The sequence below is a fragment of the Falco biarmicus genome, chromosome 16, assembly GCF_023638135.1.
Source record: "Falco biarmicus isolate bFalBia1 chromosome 16, bFalBia1.pri, whole genome shotgun sequence".
Classification (NCBI taxonomy): domain Eukaryota; kingdom Metazoa; phylum Chordata; class Aves; order Falconiformes; family Falconidae; genus Falco; species Falco biarmicus.
In genome coordinates this window covers 8,824,974-8,847,031 of record NC_079303.1, presented here as the reverse complement: position 1 = coordinate 8,847,031, position 22,058 = coordinate 8,824,974, and the positions used below count along the sequence as shown (strand labels likewise).

Genomic DNA, 22,058 nt, shown 5'->3' with positions numbered 1-22,058 from the left:
TTTGTACAACATTCTGGTTCTGCTGTACAATCCCCTTGTGCTCCTCACCAAGCAGCCCACATCCCTCCCCCAATGCCCTGCAAGGAGCACAAAACCCAGGTCAGCAGAAACTGCCGTGGTGTCGCTGAAGCTGTGCGGAGGACCTCGCTGGCACAGCTCCCTAATGCCACACACTCACCAGTTCAAGGGCAAGACAAGGGACAAAGTACTGGACATGAGTGCTCCTGGGGGTTCTCTCACCCTACTTCTATTTGGGGTGATGTTCATCTGTTGCTCTGCTGCTTCTCTCTAGCTGAAGAGCAGCAATTTGCCCTTCATGGGAACCGATTTACTTCCACCCCAAAAATGAATGCTCATGAATACTAATAAATCACATTTTAAAGGAAGCAGCGTCCCCTGCAAAGCCTACCTCGGTGAGGTTAAGCTCTTATGTCACTTGGGCAGTATGGAGAACTGCCCTAGGCCAAGGTCATTTTAACCTTCCATACGAATGATGTAAAACCATTTCTCAGTCCCTCCCCAAAGCAACAGATCATTTCACAAGCTCAGGGAGCCAGGGGCCGCAGGGCATTTCCTCTTTAGTTTGCTACAGCCACGCTGTTTGAGGATAGGACAGGGCATTAAACTAAATCTAAGCAGCAAACAGAAGATGAGAGAACAGCTGTGCCCAAAGGGATCCTGCGCCTCTGGCCTGGCGCAGAAGCATCAGCTGGCTCAGAGCTATCCCCTAACCTCGCCTCGCCCACACAGCCACACAAAGAACCCTGCCAAGAGGCAGCAGAGTGCTGCTGGAAAGAGTCAGCCTGGCTGTATGCCCCTGCGATGCTTCCTCCCTTCCATGCCATGTGCTAAACCCTTCTGCATTAAGAAGCCTCCAGACAACACTGTCACCCCGTCACATCACGGCACCGTGCCAGGCTTGCCAGAGCCACAGCACCGATGTTCCAACCTCCAAGCAAAAGCATGGCACATGGGGCAGGGAATAGGTGCCAGCTGACACAGCAGCCACAGCCACATGCACACAGCCACAGCCACACCAGCGTGACTGCCCAAAGGCTCCGGGGTAAGTGTCTGCCTGCAGATTCTACCTGCCCCTTCAATGCCTGGGTGTGCTCCAGATGTCTCTGTCATCTGCAGCACACCGGCCCCCTGTGATTAAAGACATCTAGAGCTCAGTGCAGCTGTGCCAGGCTGGCTCCCCGCCACGAGCACATCTTCTCCCCTAGAATCACAGCTGGAGCACAGGCAGGCAAGTATCCTCAGGGGCCGCACAGCGGCAAGGCTGGAACACAGAGGGTATGAAAAAGCATCACCTTCGCTCCAGCCCAGGGTGAGGCAGGGAACTGGTTGCCAGATGGGAAAGAGGAAAGCTCTCTGCATCTATTCACTCCTCTAGTATTTTCTATCATAATTAAGCCCCTAACACTGAGTAGAGAGGTGGGATGGCTAAACATCAACACTCCTCCCGGCCATCTTCCTACTGTCCCACGTGCACCTTCCCCTGCAAACGCCCAGGAAAGCACGGGGAGGGAATGCACAGCCCGTCAGTCCCTGCTGCGGTGGCATCGCATGGTGCTGCCAGCCAGGATGTGACCAGCCGCAGGCTGCCTGACCACAGCCTAGAGCAAACCTTGCAGCACGGCACGGGCTATAACCAGTGCGCAAGGAAAGTGCCGGCTTCAGACAGAACGTTCCACTGTCTCACTGCTGTGTCCAACGTGATACACATCCCAGTGACTCCAGTTTTCAAAAGTGGTGGTCCTCACTCTGATCAGGCTCAACTTCGCGTCCTCCAAACAACAGGTCAATTTTAAATAGGCTTTTGTATTTATAATTATCAGAGCAAACCCATAACCATACAGCAACGGACAGATATTAGCAGTGCCGCAAACCCCACAGCAGACGCCCTGTTCTGAACCCAGCCCCGCAGGTTCGCCTCCCGCTGAAGGCACCTGTCTCTTGGGACCTCCAGTCTCACCTTGTTCTCATTGGGGGTGAAAACGATGTGGAAAGTCACAAGCATGCCAGGCGGTACTTTGCGGCACACGGCATGGTGGCTGATCAACTTGAAATAAGGTGACCTCTCCAAGGTGACCTTCAGCAGCTGAGGAACCTGCAGAAAAGGTAAGAAAGTATGATTTTGCAGCTTGTGGAAACAGGAGCAGAAGAGACCTGCCAATAGCCTTCCTTAACCACCTTTCCAAAGCACTTTTAGCTCTGGAGGTACGTGCACATAATACACAAGAGTCAACATTAATCCCTTCTGCCTGGGCAAAATAGCTCAAGGCCAGAGGCAGCAGGGCAATGAAGGAAGGGCCAAGCAGGGAAGACACCAGCAGCACCGAGATATAATATCTGAATCAAGCCACCCGTGTATTCAACAGGCCCAAAGAACCTGCCGGCTTCTGCCCATACACATCCAGGCAGTCATGCCCCTAGAAGGGGACTGTGTTGTCTGAAAGCCAAACAGTACGTGTTAATCCTGGGGGAAGAAATGCACTTTAACGTGCTGGGTTTGAGCAGGGCACTCAAGCTGCAGTGCTAGAGTCATGCATGCAGACCAGCAAGAGGAGGAGACCACACATACTGTGGCCTCACTGGTAATAAAAGCAAGCCTGAAGAGCAAAAGGAGGAACATGGGAAGACAAAGCGACAACCCCACAAACAGAGGATGGCTAGGAAAATTCACAGGGAGCTGTAAAGAAGCAAGGGAGAAGCACAATACGCTACAAGGAAAGACTGATGCAGAGGATGAGAGCCAGCAACTTGGCAAAGTGATGGAAAGCCAGGCGACCCCCCCCAGGCTGTGGCTATCAACTATGGGCTCCAAAGGCATCTTCTGCCTCGAGATACATGACCGGCACTGACTGCCGCTGGAGTCTCAGTTTTAAAAGCCAACCTCTGCTCTCCGGAGGCTCCTGCTGCCTGTGACCGTAGCCAGGCAGCTGCCAGCGCAGGCAAGCCAGATCCCTGGGGATCCCTGCCCACCCCCAGCAGTCCCTGCAGGCACCCTGCTGCACGGTTCTGCCCTCTGGGACACCACCAGCACACAGACAGCACGCAGGCATTTCTCGACCCCTGAGCACCAAATCTCAAAGTCTAAAGCAGGTGATTTGGACTCACGGGCAGCTTCACTGACAAACAACAACCCCACAGGAGGCTTGGAAAAAATGGAGGCTTGTTCTGCACCACCCACCCGAGCCTGGTAACCCATGGCCCAGGCAGTCCTGAACTCTCCAAACGCCCTTGGAACCCAGCAATGTCCTGGGGCAGCGGGTTCCAGGAGCCAGTTTCACAGCGCACACAAGCAGTTTGGTCACCAAGTCCCTTAGGAGAGGAGCACGTGTGGCTAAGACCTTCAGCAAAAGCCACCCAGAACACCTGAGGGTGCTGAGGAACAGCCTGAAGACAGAAAAGCAATTGTACAACACCGGTGAGAGCAGTAAGTATATAGCGAAGCACTTCTGTAGTTGCACGATTACAGAGCCTCTATTTGGAATACATTTTGCTGTCAGCTGGATTTTTAGGGGGCAAACAACTTCAGGCTGCCATGCAGTATAAGATTCAGAAGAATCTGGGAAACCAGCGTGAAAACTCTGAGACAGAGCACAACACTGCTCTTCTCCAGGACATTGCCAAAAGCCAACAAAATTAGAATAGAACACCCTCTCAGGATTATCATCTCTACCTTTCTGTATTTAGAACATACCAAGGATTTTCCTTAGAGCTAATCTTACTTTTACACCCACGCTCTCCAATGGCTGAGGTCTTACCGGCTTCAAAACTAGTTCGGTTTGGAAAAATCCCACATTCACACACTGCCTCCCCCTTTACAGGGCACGTAAACCCCAAGGTGCAGCTGGACAAGTTTATTATTCCTTACTGGGAAGGGCAGAAATGTTATGCAGATGTTCTTTTCCACCTGAGGAAGCATGAACAGAGCAAATCAACTGTTTGCCTGTTGGCTGGTACTTGGCAAAGATAACCATTTTGAGGTGCTGCATGGATAATGGAGCAGCTGAAGCCAAAAGACTCAGTGGGAACGAAGCAGAGAGTAGGAAGAGAGAAACTGAGGCACATTTTAATTGGGAAGAAGATACCTACAGCAAGGGGTGCCCAAACCCCAGCGTAGACCACACCAGTGGCATTCCCTGGGTGCAGGCACCCATGCCACACCTTATCCACGTTCCCAAGTTAAATGCCAGACCAGGAATGGTGCAGTACTCTCCAGGAATAACTGAGGGACCACACACGCATCCTTCCCAGCCAAAGGGTCTTCCCTTTTCACCCACATCCCTGTCAAAACCTGTTCTCTCAGGAAATACTTGGACTTCTCCCGCTGTCCTTCCACTCGCTGCCTTGGCAGCTTTTTTTTGTTGTCCACCTGTTTGTCCCCCCCAGCAGGTAAATCTGGAAATCTGGGCGGAATTCACTGGCTCTTGCGCACACTTCCATCTTCCCATCCCACCCTCCCCTCACACATACCTCTTATTCCTCATTACAAAAGAGTATCCTTAATTACACCTCTCTTCCTGACCTTTCTCTGCTGCCAGTGCACTTACTGCTACAGATCAAAAGAAACCCTTGCGTGTAGGAAAGTGTGCAGTGAGAGAACACCGAGCTCAGCTCCTTTCCTCCCTCTGCCTTTTCCCACCAGCTTGCTCTTGGCACATGCCTCATTCGAGCAAATGTTTCCCCAACTGAAATTCAAAAGGTCTCAATTTCCCTCTTTACAGTGGAACAAAACTGCTGACATTTTCCAACTTTTCCATTTGCAGCTTTCTTCGGAAATCTCAAAATGATCAGGTTTTTCAAGCAAAGGTGGAGACCTCCGAGGGCACTTGACTCTGAACGTGCTGTGGCTCTCCAAAGGGGAAGCAGAGCGTCACATTGCCTCAGAAAAACCTGAGCAGAACCCAATTAAGCTTAGCAGGAGCCTGAAGCGGCACCTAAAGGCCTCCCACTGCTTCTGCTACATCAGTCTGTTTCCACTGCTGTTTCAAACCACCTTTCCTGAAGCGCTGTTACCACTAATTATAACTTACTCCAGCATAAAGCGGAGAAGACTCAACCCCTGCGCTCTGACAGCCCGTTCAGCTCTCTGTGCAGCTCACCCAGAGGCAGAGCTGCCCTGTGGAAACCAAGATTAACCACGGAGCCACCAGGACACGGTGCACACTCGAGGGAAAGCACGAGGGCAGGGAAGAACTGTACAGCCCTCAACATTCCCAGCCATCCAGGGCTTTCAGGGGGAAGGATGCTGACTAGAAAAGCTCCTTTCGGTTAGGGACTACCAACACACAGCCAAAACCAGGGCGAGAAACCTCAGCATGGCAAGATTTCCACCATCTTGCAAAATAAAGGTGGCGAGACATTTTACTCCGGATGTGCTGTGCTGCAGCAGGTGACTGGCTGTGCTGTGCACCGCGCGGATGACACTGCTCTCCAGTTCCAGCACAGGGTTAAACTTCCACATCCCAGCACTTACCTTGTCCTCGTTCCTCAGAGTCAGTGGCACTTCATAGACCTCATAGGGGACGTAGCTCTGGAATACCACCTCTGACGGGAAAGGCTGGAACGAGCGCTGTCTCGGGGAAGGTGCCGAGAACTGCAGATGCAAAACAGAGTTTCAGCCGCTGGGAGAAAGATTCATCAATCAGAGAATACTACATCGGTCCCCAGTGAAGTACAGTCTCCCGGTGAGTACGCCTGCCCAGCTCACGCCAGGGGAACGGCAGCTCACCCACCTGTGCTCTGAGCAGATCAAATGTTTCTGGGCCACACTGAGCAGGCTCAAGCGAGCAGCTCTTTTGCTGGCCGTTTCTCCAGGTTTCCTGCTCCAAAAGGCAAGGCAGCGCTTACCTCCGGCAGAGCCCTGGGCTAACACGGTCACACCGCTCCAGAGCACTTACTGCGAGAGCCGTAAGCACTCGTGCAGCAAGTGAAAGCCAAGCATTTACAGGAGACTCCACGGGAAACAGTTTGGGGATTATCTTTACCCTGAGACAGTCACCAAGTCCAACCCATCCTCAAATCTCTTTTTTGATACACAGCCTAGAAACCATGAGGAAGAGAAGACAGGCCAAAAAGGAACACCGCCGTTAAGAAAGCAACAGATGAGGTGATAAGGTTCAGCTCCTTCCCCAGCACTACTGCGCAACTTGAATAGGGCTGGACTTGGCATCTCCTTTTCCCATGAGCTTTCAACGGATGCTTCATTACAGTCCATTATTGCCACGTCAGTTAATACCACTACAGAAGCGCGCCTGACGACACACAGAAACAGCAAACGCTTACGGCGCAGAGGCATTACTTGGAGAAAATCCCTCCCTGCTTTGTCTCCCCCCTTCCAGCTGAACTCTTCGCACTCACAAGACACAGGCACGCCTCCTGCTTCTGCACAGGAGTCAGGGTCGTGCTGAAGCCAGCAGCCACAGCACACGGCCAGTTCTGTGTGTGCTCGTCCGAGGCGTTCCCAACCTCACGTGCTGTCTAAGGCAATCCCCAACCAATTTGTTACAGGTCTCTTGCTGGCACTTTTCCACTCAACAGCCTACCTCAGTCATCTACCCACTTGGAACGTGCGTTCTACTAAGCAGATGTGTAAGAAGAGCAGCTTTCAACATACATGTAAGCAAACACTGATCCAGATAAAGCACACCCGCTCCCCTCTGCCCAGCGCCATTCCCCTGTGTACCTGGCAGCCTGAAAAATCTAACACCCTGTAAGGGTCCCACTCGTCGTTCCAACCCAAAGCATTCATGCAATTGCTTGAGCTACACCTTGAAGAGTTACCGTAGGCCCTCAGCCCTCAAAGACCAACGCTGCCACCATTGAGGCCATCCGATGACCCCAAGCGTTTGACAGAGACTACACCAGACCAAGGGCTGCCTATTTCAGCAGGAGGGTGGGAAATTGCAAACTTGCATCCTTGTGTCCCCCCCCAGCCTTTCTCCAGGATCATGCTTTAGCCACAGTAGCTCGTCTCCAGCAAAAGCCACCAACTTCAGCAGAGGTGATTTATATGGGCTTAGTGCAGGCCAGGACTTCAACAGCTCACTGGGGGAAAACATTTCACCTTTCCCCCAGCAGAAGGAACGCCACCACCACCAGCAGCAGTTTGAAACGACAAACTGCCACCAAAGTATTTAGATAAGCTGGAGGCAAGCCTGTCACAAGCATAGGCCCACTTCAAATGTCACGTCAAACAGCAAGGAAAAGGGCAAGAAAAGGCTACCTTATGACGGGAGGCTTCGCTCACGTCGAGAAGCTGGGTAATCTGGGGCCGCCGCATCTCCCGAGTGCTGGCCAGCCTCTGCTTGGTGCTAAGAGTCATCTCCTTCAGGAAGGCAGAGGGAGTCAGCTGAAATGCAAAACACCAGCAAGAGCTACAGAAATGCCTTCATTCAGAAAGGCTTTTCTTGTGCAAGAGCCACTGATGAATAATTTGTGATCACAGCCACTAGGATAGTCCTGGAAGTCCCATAATTACCCGCTGAAATATTTAACATCAGTAAATTAATGACAGAGAGCGGAATACACACGCTCCAACCAAGTGGCTCTGTCCCAGTAGCTTCTCCTTTGTGATTTGATGTGACATGTTGGGGGATTTGGCTCTTCAGGCATTTGTTTCCTCTTCAGATTTGCTGGATTGAGCCAGTGACCTTTGAAGAAGGTCGGGAGGAGTTACCAGCAACCCCCTAACTCCATCCTTGCACAACGCTTACAACCACCACACGTGTGGAGACGTCACTGCTGGGTGAGTCAGAGGAAAGCAGAGAAGCAGTGTTGTGCCAAAACTGAGGTGGAGAGGAATGGCTCCAGGTTTTAGTTATCTCTTTTGAATTAGCACTTGTTTTCTCTGTTCTGGCCTCCGAGACCTCTCCACAGAAGTATGCAGAGAGATCTCCTCGACAGAGCCTCAGCGCCAGGTCGCCTTCAGTCAGGTGAGCTCTGGTCAGCAAAGGACATCTGAGGATGGGGAGGAGGAACTGCCCTGACTCTGCTGCTGTCTGCAGCGCTGGGTCTGTGCTCCACAGGGGATACGGGACAGAACAACTGTTTTGGAACCTGTTCCATCTGGGACCAGCCATACCTCTCGAAACCTTCAGGCAGAGTTTGAGCAGCCCACCACGTGCCCAGCTGCCTGGAGGGCAGGTATGGTCAGAGCAGCGCTGGCAAGCATCCCGACGTGACAAAACATTGCTGCCCACACAAAGGGGACAGAACGAAGCACACGCTCATGCTTCAGCTATTCCGGTGCAATGCCCGGTACGTCCATTTAAATTGGCTCCGGTGGCACATCCAGACAGACTCTGGGCTTGCCCTGAAGCAGCACACAGTCCATCCCCTACTGCACCATGATCGCCACCTCCGACAGAAGCACGGCAGCAGAGAGACGGGGAGGTGGTGTCCAGCTTCACAGTGCGGCCAGACAACAGGAGGGGCAGGTAGAGGAAGGACACGGGGGCAGTTTCCAGCCTTACACAGCTCCTACCTGGCTGCAGCAGGTACTTACAGCTGCAGGCTTCTCCGTCTCTCTGACTAGCTTCGGATTACGAGGCACTACCACTTGGCTCGGGAATCCACCAGCCATCCTGGAGGACCCCGTGAACCAGCAGGGCTTTCCAGTGGCCATGCCTCAGTTGACCTGCAAGGAACAACAACAGGACTTTGAAAATCCAGAATCCCCTACATGGCAGACCCAAAGGAGACAGCTGTGTCTCCGGGTTGTGGCATCCTTCATAACTGCGGCCTCCCCACCCTGTCTCATAATTAGACCATGTTGAAGCAGAAGAGTGAAGATTGATAGAAGTAAAACCCCACAACAAACATTCCCTGAGCCAAAACAGCCTTTCACAAGCCACACGCACACATCAGAGCCTGCTGGCATTTCTCACCTTCTCCCTCCAACTTCCATCTATTTTGGAACTATTTACTGGAATTTTTATCCAAATCTCGATTAATACCCAAACTGTCCTTTATTACTCTTCAAAAGTTTTTCGGTGGGAACAAAAGAGAAATGTCACTTCACTGCTTCATTTTGCAAAAGCAGCTGACCCGATGCGACTCTGCGCCTGACCCTACTAAGTGCTCAGAGTATTAGGAACAACCTTAAAGCCGGGGATCGCTGCTGCCCCGAGCATCAAAATCAGACCGCTCTCCTACTTTGCAAACCAAATGCCCACCCTTTGTGCAAGGAGGTTGGTGATGGTTTTAACTAATGGAGCACAGAGCTCAGTACTCTGATTATCAACTATGGTTTCTCAAAGCTAATTTGGTTAACTTGCAAAAATGATCCAGCAAACAGGACTCCTTCCAGGCATGAAATTGCCACAGTGACCAAGAGCCTTTCTCCATGGAGAACGAGGGCCCCTTTTTTCACTTATTAACACCCAAACTCAAGGCTCCCTACAGGCGTTCGAAGCTGTAACAGCAGAAAGAAAAGCATGAAACCATTCAAGCTGCATGAGCAATTAGCTCAAATATAAACGCAACGTTAGTGAAAGCAGGGCCACTTAAGGCTATCCTCACGGCAGCTCTTCTCCAGCATCCTCATCCTGCAGGCCGCATGGGTCAACAGGTCCATGGGCCATTCTTTTTCTACCACCAGCCTGCTGACGACCTCTCCATCTGCATCTCAAAAAGTGCGGGTGCAAGAAAGGAAAAGAGGAGAAAACACCCCCAGAAAGCAGGTCTCAAGCATCGACAAAAATCAAAGAGAGGTATGTACAGCACTTACTAAGCACTACTTTGGACTAGAAATCATTTCCCCTCCCTTTCTGGCTAACTGGACCAAGGGACGGATGGATTTGCCCACTTCTTATTTTATGGGACTTGAAAGACCCAGCTCTACCCTAACACTTTTTGACATCCCAAAATTAAGCAAAAACTCACAGATCCCAGCTTCAGGTAAATTCATCCAGACACTGCAGACAAGCTACTCATTTCTTTAAGGAGTACAGAAAAACCTCCACGCTGACTTACAAAGCAAGAACTTAATTCCTATTTTGCTTGCCTGGGGAGGACCCCAAGCACATCAACGCAAAAGAGAACAGGCAAATCACCGTGTTGCCACAGCTCCAACAATGCCTTTGGGGTGTCCTCTGTTGTTGCACCTGGTGAGTAGCCACCTAATGAGCTTGTTCCAATTAACCGTGCACACATCTACACACACACCAGCTGAGGACATCCAACTTACAAGGCCATCTCGGCTGCCAGGGAGCTTCACGCATTTTCAGCGCAGCATACGGCATAAACAAACGCTTCCCATGAGACTCACGGCCACAAGCAAACCAAATCAGCACATCTGCTCAGCAGGGAACCAGGAACCCTCCGCTGGAAAACCAGCATACATTATCTGGGGCTTTACAGTCCGGTCAGGGAAGATAAAAGCTGGCTCTCCAGCCAGCTAGCTTGCGGCAACTCACTCCAACACGTCTCCCACATGGTGTCCAGCCACAAATCTGAACAGGAACTGCAGAGCTCAGATATGACACCCCGGTGCGCTCCAGGCTCCAAGACAGAAGCGCTCTAAAGAAAGGGAACCGGACGCTGGGTGATGCTTCCTGCCTCAGAAGGCAGAACTCCAAGACAGACGTCAAGGTGAGACCCATCAGGGCTCTCATGCTTGGCCTCAGATGCACCCACAGGTCTGCCACCACGTGCTCCTGCCCACCGCTCCCCCACCTCAGAAGCAATGCCAGAGCCTCCCTGGCTCGGCACAGAAGTGACTCCTGCCTGCTGCAGGCAAGCAGCACAGCTGGAGCCAGGCTTCACACTCAGAGGACTTGACAAAGCAGCCACAGGTGCTTAGCAAGGGAAACCACTAGCTGCAAAGTGCCTTCATGGAGCTGCATGGCAGAAGCCACATGGAACCTGTGCCAAGCCTGCAAGCACCGCAGCATCCAACGCTGGCATCTCAGCCTGCTCTCAAACCCAAGCACCCTGCTCCCACACTCAGCTGCGTCCCTGCCATTGAACTCCTCTGGTTTTCCAGCCCAAAACTTTCCGCCCTCCCAGGGAGATGGAGAGGGCCAAATCCATTCCTCAGCCCTGCTCGTCAGCCCAGACAAGATTGTTATCGATTTGTTAATAAGTTAAGATTGATTGATTTTATTTGATTGATTAATTGATTTTATAAAATCATTTAATAAAATTAAAATATAGAAGGATAAGAAAAAAAATCTTATAAGAAACTTATAGCTGCACAGTAAAAGTTGTTATGGGATCTTCCGTACGTCCTGTACCAAGGCTAGAAGAAGGGGCTGGAACCATTGTTAAAACTTAGGTAATAACTTTAGGGTTGAAAGGTTTCTTTGTATTTAACCAGTCTTCTGTATGCAGAGGTGTACTGAAATGTCAGAATATGAGATGAATGGGAACTGGGGAGAGTCGACTGGAACAGCTTGTGGTTACCTGCCAAGAAACTGTGAACTTCAGTAAAAGGTAATTCCGGCAGGGGGAGATCGCGACCACCGACTCATACACCACCTACCCAAATTGCACCCCAGACCCATTTCTAGACCTTTCTAAGCTCTACTGCACAGAATCGGATATGGGAGGAGAGTATGTTAATGATTTACGCGAAATGTTATGGTTATGCATGAATATTTAATGAATATGTATGAATAAGTTCTATATATGGAATCTGATTTTGGGACCTGGCGTGCGTTGATCGTGAGAGGACTCGCTCACGCACCCGGCCGTTAATAAAGAAGTGTCTGCTTATCTACATCACATTGGTGTCGATAAGTTCTTCATTCCGAGATTTCGGTAACAAGATCACTTCCAGATCTCCTAGCAATGGTGCCTCCAGAAAGCAAGTGAGAAAAAGCTTGATCTGCAGGCTAGCAGCTAGGATGCTTGAGAGCTAAGGAAAACCCTTGGCTGGGGGGGCTCTGCTCCCTGGGCTACAAAGTCTTTTAGCTAATGACTCATGTGCAGCACATAAGGAGCCTCTGGAGAAAAAAATCAAAAAGATCAGGACAATCTTCAAGGTGACAGAAAAGGATCCGTTTCATGATGTGGGCTCACAGCTACTACAGAGATTCCTTGAGTCAGGTTAGGCAGAAAAGAAGGGTCTGCACAGGATCATCCTGCTCCCAGGCGAGTGTTTTGGCCGTGAGCTACATTAAGGATAAATAAAAGCACCTCTTCTCCTTAGGGCAGCAGTATTAACCTCTGAACACTGCCTGGCTCACGATACGGGCTAGGGCCGTACAGCCAAAGTATCTGCAGGCACAAGGCAGGGCTTCACGTCTTGAAAAGTCAGAAAGCTCAACCAACGCAGGCACAGAGTGGCCCTTCAGCACCCGTGAGCTTGGCAAAAGCTGTGCTGAGGAACACTTTGACGAGAGCACTTAGATATGGCCCTAAAGCATCCAAATCCCTTTGTGTGCATGTCCAACAGCTTCCCTCTATAAATGAAACTGAACCGCTCTCTGATGGTACTGTGCTCAAACAAGACAGGAAATTAAGAACAAACAGCAAAATCCTTAATGCCCACTAGGAGAAAAAGGGCAGTTTGACGGAAAGGCACAGCTCTGTCCATACAGATCCTGCAGCTGTCACCATGCCATGTGCCAGTGCTCCTGTTTCGAAGGACCCCACGTCACTCGTGCTGCAGCACCAGCACCAGCCTCTGAGCCGGTCTGACACCAGCCGATTGCTCTCCAGGCAGAGGCTGGGGATGGACCCGCACACTGCGCTGCAACACACTACACCCAGCTTTTCTGGTAGGAGCACAGACTGGTGGCTCAGTCTTGCTTTGGCATACACAATAAATCCTCTTCTTGCTTCCGCAAAGATAAACCATCTCTCTCTGGAGCAACTGCTTAATTTGCTTTTCTATTACACTTTGCTGGAAGAGCAAGACAAGGAGATCCGTTAAAAGTGAGAATCAGGATGCTATTGAACAATTTTGTTCAGTTAGACCGTCTTGCCCTGTTCAGGCTTCAGTAGCATCATCACATCTCTTGCTTAGAAATCACCTGCTTACCTATAATTACCATATCAACAGCATCTCAAGGAAGCCAGGAAAGGAGAAGCAGATTTTCCAAGACTACTCTTTTGCCCCTCCAGCCCGCTGCTAAGTGGTTGAGTGCTTTCTAAATCAAGCCTTGCTACGCAGGAAGCCTCACCTGTCACCTTTATATTCCAGTCCACCTCTAATTTATCACTTTGATTCTGCCATCCTGCAATTTATTACAAAAGCTCTACCATAGCCGAGATAATTAATAGGAGCCTCATGTTATACCTTCCTGTTAATTTCTTTCAATAAACTTCAGCTGCCAGCTGACAGTGACAGCAACCAAGCTCACTTCCAAGGGTCTGCTTGGAGATTCCCTAGCCTCACGTACCATCATTTACAGTAACTCTGGTTCCTGCCTAAGTATTTACAGTACTATTGTCCCTTTCCAGGCTGCCTCACCCAGCATTTGATCTCGGCTACCCTAGCTTTGCAGATTTGCAACTCCCTCTTTATTTACTCTTTTCCTGGCACCTGGATCGCATTTCATAGAATCATTTAGGTTGGAAAAGACCCTTCGGATTGAGCCCAACTATAAACCTAACATTGCCAAGTCCACCACTAAACCATGTCCCTAAGCACCACGTCTATGTGCCTTTTCAATACTTCCAGGAACAGTGACTCAACCGCTTCCCTGGGCAGCATGAAAAAGCATAAGACCAGTAATCTCCATTCTGATGATCTGCAAGAATTTGTTAATCCACCCTTTAAGTGCACACCAAGATGGAACAAGGGACACTGCCAGCAGCCCTAAACACCACTCACTCCCCTTGTTTCTGCACCATCTCTTAGTTTCTGCACCATCAACTCGCAGCGCACAGCACAGGCTGCACGGTGTTCACGTACCCACCAGCTGCCTTCACCTGCCAGGACCCTGAGAGCTCGGGCATCAGCCCAGTTGTCCAAAATGCTCCTACGAGCCTTAATCCAACCCAAAGTGTTAGAACCTCAGTCTTCAAAACTTCCTCAGTGAAAAGTTACATATATTCATGCCCAGTTGTCACACAGGAGTTTCTACCTCTGGCAGAGCATAAACATTAACTCAGTTTGAAGACACCAGAGTGGAGGCAGGGAAACAACCAAAAGCAGAAACACAACCCCCCAAGCCGGCCTGGGCTGGATCCAGCCTTCTGCCTGCTTCTCCAGCACACACACACACATTACTGGCTGCCAGAAGAGTAAATATTCTGCATTTTCTGGATTGCTGCTGTAATACTACAGCACTGGCTGCAACCCCAAGGTGTTACAGAGGAAGCTTTGGCTTCACCACCAAGTTACTGCTCATCCTTCAGTGAAGGGGTGAGGCTGGACAGCCTGTTAAGAATCATCTGCTCCCTCCTGGAGCACTCTAGCCTCTGCATTTTCTCTAGATGTATACACAAATTGCTTTTTCTCAGAAAGTCACCTATGGATTTAAAATGCAAGGAAAGCAGTGAGCTTTGCAGTCACTTCTACCTGGGCCATCTGTCCAATTTTTCATCGCGAGCCTTCACAGCATTTTGTAGACAGAGCAAGAACAACTCATCTCACCCCTCATTTACAGACGGGGCAACACAGGGAGAAAGCAAGATGAGGAGGGCGAGAGCAGCAGCAGCTAAGCAGGCAGCTTCCACCCCCTCCACGGTTAACCCAGTCCGGATGCAGGCACACCGACACCCCGTGGGAATGGGAAGCAAGGAAGAACCGAGTTTTCTTTCGGGGAGCAAAGCTCGCTCCCTGTCCGGCTCGGGAGGGGAGGAGAAGGGGCTCCAACTGCCGGTGCCTGACAAGGGATGTCTGCAGCCTCCAGGTGCCTCAGGAGCCCCCCCCTCCCTCCACAGGCAGCCACATCCCCCAAACCCTCCCCCCCACAAGCAGCTTCCTTGCAGGGACACAGACCCCGCCGGAAGATGGGCACAACGTCCTGCCGGGAGGCGTTTGGCAGGAGCCGTGTCACCCCGGCCCAGGCACAGCCCTGCCTCTGTGTCCCCGCTCCGAGCTGCCCCCAGCCCCGCTCCCAAGCCCTCCCACCCGCAGGTGGCCCCGGCACCGAAAGCCACCCGCCACCTCACCGGCGGGGCCGCAGGGACACCCGCGCACTCCGCGCACTCCCGGTCGGCGCTGACAGCCAGCCCCTTGTCCTGGCTGCCACTTCAACGGGGACAGTGGCTAATGCAGGGGCAGTGGCTGATGCCACCGCGGCAACGGCAGGGACAGTGGCCGATGCCACCGTGGCAACGGCAGGGGCAGTGGCCGATGCCACCGTGGCAACGGCAGGGACGCGGAGAGGCACAGCAGAGGGCTGCAGGGATGCTCAGCACCCAGCCGGCTCCCACCCAGCCTCTGCCAGCCCAGGGGGACCCACAAACAGGAGCCCAGCTGTGCCCAGCTACCACACCAGCTCACGGCTTCAGCAGGGAGCTCCCACTTACCCCTGCCCCAGGGCAACTGGAACCAGCCGCGCTTCCCTGCACTTGCTGGGCACAACCAACAGCAGCTCAGGGAACGCGTGCAACGCCCACAGCAAGCATGCAGCCACACTGCCTCCAACACAGCCTCCCAGCTTCAGCACAGCCACAGCCCTGCCCGTCTCAGCACAAAACACGGCGGCAGCCCTTAGAGAAATTCATGGCAGGACCCACAGGGTTTCCCCCGGGGCTAAGAAAGCAAGCCAGCACTCCAGACTCATCATCCAAGAGCCACACGCCATCTGGAAACACCCACTATGACAACAGATCCTAAAAATCAAGCCACACAACCCACAGAGGTGCCAGCACTGCCCTCAGAAGGGACCAGCTGCTCTTCTGGCCTGCTCACTTTGGGATAACTTGGAGCCCAGCTCAAGCAGCTCACCTGCTGCGCTGCCACCGCGCCCCTCGCAGCCTGCCTGCGGCGGGGCTCTCGGCGCAGGCTCACACCCGGGCACAAACCAGCACAACTGACCTGTCCTCGGGGAAGCACCGCAGCCAGCAAACCCTGCTAAGCACAGCATCACACACAGCTCTCAACTCTTGACAGAGCCCACAGGTGCCCTTACGCCCTCGCTGAGGAGCTCGGGCACCAGGCACACCGGTGGTCCATTCAGACAGATGCACTTACCTGGGCGCCTCTGCCCTGCCCTTGTGCAGGGTCTGACACAGGGCTCGAGGGAGGTCACTGCTTGCTGAGTGTTGTTTGAATCCCTCACGTTCCTTTCAAGGACACAGAGGCTCCTCCAGCTAGGAGGACAGAACTGCTTCTTTGGCTGGTGAGACCACAGGGGAAACATGGAGCTGCGTAAGATGGCAAACGAGAGCACTTCCAAATCAGACAGCTGGAGACTTATTCCCACTTCAGAGTGAGCATCGCTGGTATTTCATCAAGAAGCCAAGCAGGACACCTCAAAGCCTGAGCCTTGGGCATATGCCATGGGATCGCAGAGTGTGAAATAATCATCCAAAAAGAATTTGTGTTGTATATTAGTCTTCCCCATACTTCCTTCTCAAAAAGGCTTCTGCCCAAGTAACTGGACCTCAGAAGGCCCACAGCCATTATCGCACTGCACCTGGGAACACGAGCATTGCAATCCTGGGTAACTGCAGCCCTTCAGGCAAGGCTCAGCCTGGTACAGGAAAGGGACACGGGGCCACGTCTGATCCTCAGCACAGTCTTTTCCAAGGACTGAGCAACAAAACACAAAGGCATGCAATAAAAAGGCACCCCGATGCGCAGCACATCACCCTCCGGTGCCTTGCACAGCCAGGGCTCACCCTCCTCCCTCCGGACTTTGATCTCAGAGTTACACGCTACCCGTGGGCCACTTCACTTTTAGCCTGTGCTCCCTGCACTGCCACCGAGATGAGCCAGTCATTACTTGGCAGAGGCAAACGCAGGGCAGGGAAGCAGGGAAGGCAGGACCCACCATTCTTCCCAGCCAGCGCCTTCCTTCGTCAGCCTCCGATCACAGGTCAGCTTGCTCACCCCCATTTTACCACGTGGACATTGCAATAGGGTTAGTTCACTCTGTTTTCTCGTATAGGTTAAGACCCATCGGGATCTTAGAGTTTTCTGCACAAAGTTTAGCCAGTTTATTTTTTTTTCTTAGACAGGTTCAACCTAAAGTAAAGCAGAGTTCACAGTACAAGAGAAGCCTGGGACAGGGGAGTTCAAGCATGCTGGACAGAGAGAAACATGCTCAGTTTTGGGGGGCTTTTTTTTTTTTGTTTGTTTTTTTAATGCATACACCTTGACTTCAAAGCCTTTTTCTCCTTTGCTCCTCTTCCCACATCCCAACTCTCACATGTAATGGAGGCAAATCTCTATCTGCTGTTGCCAGACCCTGGGCTGGACATACCCACGCCCATCAACTGGAGGGCAACTACACCAGCGCACCCACAGCAGCACAGCTTGTCGCTGTGGAAATCCCAGCTTACAGCACTGAAGAGGTCATCGCTCGGCAAGAGCACGCCAAGATGGTCTGCAGGAGCTACTTCCAGCCACCCAGGCTAGAGAAGCACAGCACCCAGAGGGCCCCAGCTCAGACAGGCTCTTCAGCCTCCCTGCAGTGCCTGTCACTGGAGGGAGAGCGTGGGTCCCCCTTGCACAACCCGCTCCCAGCCCCACGGGAGGCAAACTCCCTTTGCCAGGGCCTTTAAACACCCAGACAAAAACCCTGGCAGGCAGCAGGGAAGAGATGATGCAGCCCCGTGCAAGGGGAGCTGCAGAGACCCTGGTGATCCAGCAGAAGGGGACCCACGCTCTCTGCAAAAGGCAGCTTGATTTGATTCGCTCGTGTTTTGCACGCAAAGCCCTTGGGGTGCTCCAGCATTTTGCAAAACACACACGTTCTGCCAAAGCTGCTTCATTTCTGAGGGCAGGGAAGGTGAACAGTGCAGACTATTCTTTTTTTCTAGCTCACGGGGACTTTGAGGGATAGGAATACACTGCATTCCCAGAGAGCAGGCTGGGGAGATGGCACGGCTGGTGTGTGCTGTCAGCCAGCCTGCTGGCAGACGACAAGAGGGAGGCCACAGCCAGCTGGTCTTGCAGCTTTTTCACCAGAGCCACGGCTCCTGATGGCTACAGACACCAGACAGCCCTGCCAAGCTGCCATTTTCGAGCAGCCACGGACCTGAAGTTACAGTCGGTATGGGTGCCCACACTTGGCAAGCCTACACACATGGTTCAGGATGCCCTGCAGGATGTAGAAGACTGCAGCCACCGCTTTCTGACCCAGTTCTGGGCTTCGCCATGCTTGGAGATGGAAATGTAAGGCAGACCACCCCTGTCACAGAGCTGGACGCCCAGACACACAGGCGGAGCTGAGACAGGGAAGGGGAAGGACAACCAAGTCTCTTCCAGGCTTCTTCCCCGGGACAGGGCTTAGCCACCTCCCCTGGGGGAGACGCACACTTTCAGAAAGAGCCCAGAGGCTGAAAATCACAGCACCATCCAAGCTCACGACCATGGACTTGGGGGTACAGGGTTTATATCACTGCCCCCTCTCCGTTCTGTTCCTGGGGTCCTACACAGCCAGCTCTGCTCCCGCAGGGACCAAGCCCCTCCTCCCCTGCCAACACCCCCCCCGCCCCAGCAGCTCACCTCTGCTCTCCTTCACAGCATCCAGCTGCCACCATCCAGTTCAGCTGGGAGCCATCCCTCCCGGTTCACACTTGGCTCCCAGCTGGCTGCCTGCGCTCCTGACAGACACATGCCCAGCAGCACAGGCTGCAGCTAGTCCCAAGGAAGCAGACAGGGGATCACACTCGTGCACAGCGCAGCGCACAAGCGAGCCACCCTGCTCCATCCTAGCGGGGTCTGACCAAACCAGGCTGGTGGCCCTGCTCTCTTTTAGAGGCACAGAGAACTTGGTTCATGCAGGGAGCTGCTCCACCCAGGCTGAAAATCCTTCCCCCCAGCCCCGGGGAAACACTGTTTACACAGCTCTTCTCCTCCTGCAGAAACAAAGGAGCCTACAGCCGCGGGCAAGAGCAGGCACCTTGCATTATTAACCTCTCCTTTGCTGCAGCGTTAGAAGGACACAGAGCACCGTCAGCCAGCACCCCCCAGAAGCCCTGCTGCGGGCTCCGAGGTCAACCCTGACAGCACAGGCACTCTCCAGCTTCTGAACACCAAAACCCCTGCACAGGGTCTGAAACAGGCACATCAGAAGCACCTTTCCTGTCATCATTGCTGCACCCACGCCATCAAACCCACAGAATAACTGGACACGGCTGCTGTCTTGCAGAGGACACAGAGCTGCAGCAAAGGCAAAGAGCTGCAGTGAGGATCCAGGGAGGGGGGGGAAGTGCTGCCACAGGCAGCTTATACGAGGGGGTGCAGAAGGAGCCTTCACTACCCCCATTTTAACCCATGGAGGAAGAACTCCAGCGCTCGGTTCAAGAAAGGACTGACTGCAACACTCAATCATTTTAGATGCTACCAAAACATCCTCTAACAAATAACTGCAGTCAGATCACTTACCCACTGACACCTGATGAAGTCCCAAATAGGCAGCTCAGTCTTCTTGAGCCAGAACAGGCTTCGTATTTGTTTCCCGATGAGAAAGAAGGAAAATCAAGGTGGCTCCTTTTGTCCGTGTTTCCCCTGCCGCGTTCTGAGCAATGCAGTCCCACACTGTAGGGGAGAACAACGATTTCATTTTGGTTTTGGTAGCACAGACCTGAACACACAACCCTGGCTTTGCTGTCCCCCTTTTTATACCCATGCTGGGAACCCATTTCGTTTTCTCACTTTGTTTAGTTTACATCTCACTTCCAAACTCTGAACTGCTTCTCTACTTCTTCTCTGAAGCAAGACAGCATTTCAAATGCCTGCATTTTTGAGACATTAACTGTGCAGTTACTTGCAGAGTAAGTTGTTCTCCTCCCATTGCTTTTTTAAAACAAAGCAAAATCTTTGGCCCTAACAAGTGTGATGCCTCCTAGCTTTTCTTTTTCCTTAATACTATGATACCCTTTAATGCAGACAGCTGTCTCTGTGTACATGCAGAAGAAAATTTACAAGCCTCAAGAAGTTAATCACAGTTCAAGGGGAATCTCTGACATGGAAGTCAACAAGGCAGTATCCAAGGCTGCGACTGCCAGAAGACAGTGCCACAGAAGGATGGATAGATTCCGGATAGAGGTTCAGACCTGACTCTGCAAGGTATCGGCACAACATCTCAACCTAGACAAGAAAGGGTACAGCTGTCAAGGACACCCATATCTATGCAGTTACAGGATCGGTCAAGTAGTTGTTCCTGGGGCTGACGCTGCCTTAACCCCAGCCCTCTTGGCCTCCTGTTTCCTCTGGCAGCTAAGAGCCATCTAAGCCCCCACGACACCGAGGACAGAACCATGCTGCAGTACCACCACGCTGTAGGAGCGGGGCTTAGTGGTCTGTCACAGATGCAGAGCAGGAGCAGTCCCTCCTCCCTCACACCCAGCAATTCTCCTCAGCTAGCAGGGTCCTGCCAGGGCATCTCCCATCCCGCCCCATACTGCGGGGCACCACAGGCTGGGGACTACCAGCCCCTCCTCTCCTCCACCCGACATACCCGACCTCCCTCAGAGCCTAAGCACATGGCAGCTCTCTACTGCTTGGCATCACGTGCATTTAAAACCATGGCAATACCCAAGCACCCACGGCCCAGCAAGATCCTCCCACGGTCGGCTCCAGAGACCACGTTAAACGCCACAGACGGTCCTTCCTCCAACTTCTCCAGGCCAAGAAAAAACCCACACGGCCTTAACCCAGTCCACAACAGCTGGGTTGGCATTTGCAGCTTCTGGCACTGCAGGAGCGGGCTGGAAACTAGGACCACGCATGGCAATCAGTTAGCTGAGGGGAATGTGCTCGAGCTTGTCTAGACAACAATTAACATGATGAGGCATGTTTACAGAGCACAGGGGAGTAGGGGACAGATGGTGCCAAGGAAAGGCAACACCTTGCTGTTAAGTGCCGGTAGTTAACCACCAATCAGGGATTGCCTAGTATGCAATGCTTAGCTTCAAGAACCAATTAGTTTAAAACGCGCAGCTTCTGAAAGTGTATAAAAACGCGTGCTTCTGTACAATAAATTGACATTTGCTTGCATCAAGCTGCGTCCCGTCTCTTCATTCGCCGCAAATTGGTGACTCCGACGCGATGCGTTTAAGGATCTAACGCGAAGGGCTCTCGAATCACCTATCTGAGCGACATGCAGCGAATCCCACAGAACTCTGAATGATCTGCTGAAAGGAAGCAGGAGCCGGCCTGAAATCCCTCCGGAGTTGAGAGGTGAGCTGTGGGAAATCCGTAATGGGGAATCAGGCTTCGTCCCCAGAAGGAGACGTTTATGGACTCATAAAGGGTCTTCTAGTCAGATCAGGGAGTCCGTGCCTCAATCTCCTCAAATGGTGACCCCTATGGTGGTGTTCCGAAGCCTTGGAAGAATAAGGACGGAAAAAAGACAGCTCGTGGAAGAGGGCTGCGTTCCGGAGGAGACGGCTTGGCTGAACGATCGTCTTGCTGTCTGGACCAGGCGGACAACCTAAACCCCGAGGATAACGCCTGTATTTATCGAGACAGGTGAGCAGCCAAGAAACTTTAGAGACTTTGAAAGAATGAAAGTGTGTACATACAGCAGACAATTGTATGATGCTGCCGCGGAGGGGAACTCTGTGTCGGGAATGCATTTAGCATCTTGGTGGCAAATTCTGACTACTCTTTGCCAAGTGTGGACTAATTCTACTAACGGTGCTAAACCAGAGGAAGCTGTAAATTCCACCGACAGCGCGACTCTTCTCAAGACACCATCAGTGATGGCGATTCTGTCCACACCTCCTCTGCCCCCAAAGCTTCTGTCACTGGTTGCAGCGACCCTCACAACACAGGACCGAGCACGGGAACAGGACAACTCGGACAATGATTCCATTGACACTGATAAACCTTTTGATCCAGGTCCTATAGATCTGGAAAAGGAGCTAGACCTTTTCCCCACCCCCTCGTCTCTCCTGATGCATTGATTGTATTTTGGGGGAGGGTGAAAGGGGGTCTGAGGGATTGGTGGCAGGAATGCAAGTGGGAA

At 52.2% G+C, this 22,058-nt stretch overlaps 1 long non-coding RNA gene and 1 pseudogene across 1 annotated transcript; both read right to left on the bottom strand.

Annotated features, from left to right (window-relative positions):
* The window catches only part of LOC130159852 (hydrocephalus-inducing protein homolog), a 98,954-nt pseudogene extending 90,673 nt beyond the window's left edge, over window positions 1-8,281 (bottom strand).
* Window positions 8,282-8,528: 247 nt separating this feature from the next.
* Window positions 8,529-20,775, bottom strand: LOC130159594 (uncharacterized). The gene is made up of 3 exons (XR_008825794.1): window positions 20,624-20,775; window positions 19,472-19,624; window positions 8,529-8,650 (listed from the first exon to the last, which is right to left on the bottom strand). It is a non-coding gene; the product is annotated as an uncharacterized LOC130159594 (long non-coding RNA).
* Window positions 20,776-22,058: the final 1,283 nt, after the last annotated feature.